The following is a 5,725-nucleotide window of genomic DNA, read 5'->3' on the forward strand; positions in this document are numbered from 1 at the left end:
GGTTCTCAGATACTCCATGCAGACAATCTGATAGTCTGAACGTGGAGAGGATCAGGGAGCGAACGCCAAGAGTTCCTGTGTTGGATCCTGAAAAGAAAGCAGACAACTAATAATAACTTAAATTAATTATAGCTGCCGTTTCATGCCAAGGACACTTTTTTACAAAGGGGGGGGTCGGTGCGCGGAGGGGGGGGGTGGGGAGGGACAATCTACACAGCTGGGACAGAACACGAACTATGACGTTAAGCAAATAAAACAGACAAGTAGACAGAAGGCAGATAAACGAGTGATTTCAAGCAACTCAACAGCATGTCGTCCATTTTTGGAAGGACACCAAGCTTAATCCAACTAATTTTACTTGAACATGAAAACCAAGAAGAGGATTAGCGTATTTTATACTTTTCCAACATGGAGATGCTAATGAAGTGTTTAAAGTAGGCGCCATCTGCAGGTGTTTTAATGAAAGTGTAAGAGAATTTGGCTGACCTACAGAAAACGCAAACAACTAACACGGGGAATGAGATTTAAATCTTGAAATGTCGTCGTATATATACCTACAGTAAAGATATACAGTTTAGATTGTAAATCTATTTCACTAAAATCCCACCATTTTGTTAGCATTCAGTTTTTACTGGCATGAACATTTTTTTGCTTTTGTCATTGCCCGGATGATTGTATATTTTTTTGTGTAATAGAGCCCCTTGATTTGCCTTGATTAGATCTTGTGTCCACATGTTTTGTATATATTTACACAATCCATTTTTACAACATCCAAAGATTATTATGGAAGGCGTGGTGCAGTTGTGGGTTGTGCGTTTGTGTTTTCGATCAGGTTTTTCACAGTTCCAACTCCCACTGCAGTCAACATGTATGTTTGTGTCGCCTGAGACACTTCCACCCATAAATTTTTTTTTTTTTGCTCCTTGGGAATTGCCCACAGTTATTTGTGAGTAAGTTGTAAATTTCTTGTATTGGATAAAAAGCGTTTAGACAATGATTCTGTTATTGTATTTTATATTTCATTTGTTTTTTATTTCACTGACAGGTATATTGGATGCCAAGTTAGTCAGGCTGTTGACTTTGTGTGTGCTATTTTTTTTGTCTTTTTATTTCTTCTCGTTGTGCATTAGTTTTTTCTCAAAAGAAACCCTCCTCTCTCAATAGGACATTTCTTATTTTTGTCACATATCTTCTTGCATTTACATTTTCGTGATGAAAATATCAGCTGGCAGAAGACCAGTTTGAAAACTGATTAGACATTCGTCTGCTCCTACTTGTTGCCGAAAGAAGCTAATGCCTTTCAAAAGATTGTGCCGCCCCAATGAACTCTTCTCATTGTCTTCTACAATCTGAAACTCCTCCACATTCAACCGCACCTGAGCGACCTCCGCCGAGGGAGTGAGAAGCGGGAAGGCGGGACGTCGTCGGGTTCTTTTGCGTTGTTTGAGGGCCAGTAGTGCGAGGCGATAGGCTCCGGCGAGGGTCATTTCTGTTTCCCATTTGTTTGCGGCCGTCACTATCAAGTAGCGGCATTCCCAGAAGAAGAGGAAGTAACGTTGTAGATACTGCAGTCCCTGATCAAGTTCGTACTTGGTGGTACGTCGTGCCGTCTCTCGCCGTTGATGAATATAGCGATATACAGGCACCCTGAGTCCTGGGCAACTGCGTCTTTTGCCATACTGATTGGAGTTTAGTTCCTGAGCACTAGATATTCAGGTTATTATATGATCAGTCCTTTTGACATCACTTTGTGAAGTATCTACGCTCGCAGGTTGTCCAATTTTGTTTCAATGGAACACGTTGAAGAATACAGTTTCAACCGAAGAGGATGTTATTAGTTCATAGAGAATCTGAGTGTCTTTTTCTTTTATGTGTCCTCATCCTTGCACTTTGAATTTGTCTTGTTTTGTGTCTTGTAAAGGCTGGCTATATTATTGAATTTATTAACTGTGTTGCGCTCTCCCTGCCAATAGATAATATGTTTGGTTAACCCTTTCAGAGACTTCTGATCCTCATATCATAAATTACAAATGTAAGACTGTCTCATACAACTATCATTGGGACCTTTAAAGCATGCTCTATTACGCAGAATATTGATATCTCTACACCATTTCTAAGGGAAGTTTTCAATAAAGTCCAGGCTGAAGCATCCATTTGTGCTCTCAAGTCCAATCTTTCCCTCTCAGTATATACAACATGAGCTGAATCCAGATTATAAATTTGCATCGCCTGAAGCTCTTGAGGTGTCAAGGTTTTTCTCTCGTCACTGATAGTTTGATGTTATTTTGTATAATGTATGTTTTCGCATGTGTTATTCTTATGTGTCTTGTTGATGTTAACACATGAGCTGCTGTGATGAAAGCCACATTTCAGACTGATCTGACTACATTCATGTGTATTATCTGTATATAGACACGCCTTTAAAAAGAATAATCACAACCCACGTGATCATGTCGTATGGGAAGCCTTTGAAAGAAATACATTCACAAGATGATTAATTTTATAGCGTGAAATCTGTTTTCAAAAGTTTTGATTCCAGTTTATTGTTATTCCCATACATTGTTAATACTAACGTCACAAGACATAACGGAGAATTTTGTTAAGTATGGCGATTATACCAACATTTCAGAATGCTATTAGAATGATGGTTCCAGTAAATCGTATGATCTGGGGCGGTCTTGTGGCTCAGTGGATATGTAGTTGCTGGATCTTTTTTCTCAAATCGTATTTCGCGATTTCTAAATGGGGGTTTAACTTAGTTTCGGAGCCCCACTTTGCAGTCAGCATTGTCGTTGTGTTCCCTTGAGAACTTCACTCCTCAAATTGCTTCCTGTGGGGGATTTGTCCACAGTAGCTGAATGTATCGCTATGCTGTCGCTTTGGATATTAAAAGTCTATCTTAAACAATTATGAAGCATTGTAATTTCATTCTGATAACCTAATCTTTCCATTGTTGTCATATAGCTGAGTAATCACTTTATATTGTCCCTTTAAGCCTGTTGGTTATTTCATCTTAATTTAACTTTTAATATTAACGGTTTTTTAGGTTTGTTGTGATTCCAGGATGTTTTGCAGTGTCATTCTGGGTTTTTTCGCGTATATGTTCTTGACGATTTATCCGTGTATTTTTGTGAAGTTTGATAACATTTTGTGCCAGGATTTAAAATGGAGGTCCTAACGTCCATTGTAATAAAGTAGTTAGAACTTCACCGCAGGTCACAAGTTTTTTCTCTGAGGGTCGCAAATTCGTCCGTCATTGAAGTCACTTTGTAGATCGGTTTTTGGTAAGAGGTAGATTCAAGAAGCGATCATCTTTTTTTTATTAATTTTGGATAATACTGTTCGCAGAATCATCTGTTGCTAGCATCCTTGGTCCAACTACTGCAATAATCCTACGACGTCAAAATTATAGTTTTTTCGGTGACATCATTTTAACTGCTAACCAACTCCTGAAGCTTAATAATATTCTTTCAAACATGTTGCTTTTAAAGGTTTCATTTCGTGTTTAGTATTCAGTCGTTCACATGCTTAAATCAGTCTGTCCAGTAATCGGGGAGCATTTAGAAAGGATATTTCACAGGCAGTTGACCGGCCCAGTTAGGTCGACTGACATTGTGCCCAGGAGGAGGAGGTGAAGATGGAGAGGGTAGAAGAGGGAAGTCCACCATCAACAGTGCCGGATGGTCTCTGTGACACACAACAACAACAAACAACGTCACAACCAAGACAAAACATCACTTTGAGTCAAATTACAATTAAGTTTATACTGTGTATTTTGGCATTCAGTCCGATTCTCCTAATGCTTGCTTTGGTACGTCAAAATGAGTTTTTTAAGTTAGAAAACATCTTAAGGTCCTCCTGATGATATTTTTAACTAGGGCTGCTCAAAGATTAACATTTTAATCCAGTAATGCACAGCTTAAAAATTAATTAATCATGGATTAATCAGCCATTCAACGACTATGTCCAAAATTATGCCATTCTTGATGTTATAACTTGTTGTGGAATGGAAAGGTTAAAATGGAAAGAAGGGCGGATATATCCATTTAACATACAGTATGTATGTATGTTCATTATAACATCTGTTTCTGTGGTGTCCAAAAATGAAGACAGCCCAACACACGCTACAATCATCAAACCGTGGGGGTCATTATTTTCATTACGTGTTGATTTCTAATCAACACCTAATGTTGTATCGATGTATAGAGATGTACTACAGCAAAAGTATTCTCCGTCGGGACTTCCTGCAACAACACCACGCCGTTATCTTGATTCTGATTGGCCAGAAGACATTATCAAAGATGTTCTATTGAGAAGACGATCACTACGTGACAAAAGTTTTCAAAACCGTTTCTAGTCTTCGGTATTTCACGACAAGTGGCTCCTGAAATCAATCTTACTAATTGCTGTCTGTGCAATTTACTCTGCGCGAGTTGGCGGACTTTATTTTGCTTACTTTAACATCATTTTTCATGGTGGGGCTAAGCCATTTCTTGGTATGGGTGTAGCCTACCCCAGCGCTGCCACTGGTGGGATGTATGGGGCTGACCATTCTGCACATGCGTTAAATGCTTTAAATATTTGAACGCAATTAATAAAAAAAATTAATTACCGCCGTTAACGCGATAATTTTGACAGCATTAATTTTAACAATTTGTTCCATTCTCTCTTCTAAAAGTGCCAACAGATTAATGTGAATTATAATTTATGTAAAATCTGACCTGCTGGCTTCTTTGATGAGAGCGATGGCGATGAGGATCCTCTTCCTGAGGAAGATGAGCAGGAGGATGATGACGACCACCACAATGGCCAGAATGATCACTAAAGGAGAGGAAGAGTAGAAGAGGGATAGATTACACAGGGTTCCTCACTTCACAGTAACATGTCCGAGAGTTTAAAGGTGTATATGATGGTCTGTGTTCGTACTGAAGGCCAGCCAGGTCTGCCTGATCTGCAGGTAGACGGTGAAGTCCGTCTGGAAGCCGATTTCCTGCAGAGTGACGTTAGCGCCGGCCTCTCCCTTCAGAGCGGCGTACTCCATGTAGCAGTGGAAGATACCTGAACGGGAGCACATTACATTTAGATGAAGCGTACATTTAAAGTGACTTAAAATGAGTGCAATCAACCCTGAAGCTACAGACTCAGAACAGTAAGAAACCTGCAGGCACAGAATCAAGTTTAATGCCAGGTACGTTTACACATACAAGGGATTTTCTTTGGTTTCTGGTGGTGCGAACATAAACAATCTAAAAAAAATAAGTTGCAAAGTAGGGGGAAAAAAATATATAAGGATAACAAATTTTAAAAAGTATTTTTAAGAAACCGGTACATCAGCGTTCATTAAGCCATTTAAGTGCATTCGTTTTAAAAAGGGGCCCTATTCTGCTTTTGTCTTTCCTGTGCTGTGTTATATGGGTTTTAGTGCATGTCAATGGTCTGCAAAGGCTAAAATCTCTGTGTACCCTCAAGATCAGGGGTGTCAAACTCAAATACACAGTGGGCCAACATTTTAAAACCGGTGCTAGTCGAGGGCCGGACTGGTTCAATGTTTATTACAGAACTTATTGAAATGAACTTATTGCACATATTAAACCAGGAACTAACAAAGCTTAAATGATTGCCTATAAAAACATTAAATAATCAGTTGCATTCATTTGTTATGGCTCTATCTGCAGCTTCTCCAGAGTCATTTCTTATGAGTACATTTTCCCCACAGGCCCAACAA

General features: G+C 39.1%; 1 protein-coding gene across 1 annotated transcript in view; it reads right to left on the minus strand.

Moving 5' to 3' along the window:
• The window catches only part of pdia3 (protein disulfide isomerase family A, member 3), a 15,239-nt gene that overhangs the window by 3,335 nt on the left and 6,179 nt on the right, over nucleotides 1-5,725 (minus strand). The window lies entirely within an intron of this gene.

This window comes from Notothenia coriiceps, unplaced genomic scaffold, assembly GCF_000735185.1.
Source record: "Notothenia coriiceps isolate Sejong01 unplaced genomic scaffold, NC01 NC01_scaffold00014292, whole genome shotgun sequence".
In the NCBI taxonomy this organism is placed as follows: domain Eukaryota; kingdom Metazoa; phylum Chordata; class Actinopteri; order Perciformes; family Nototheniidae; genus Notothenia; species Notothenia coriiceps.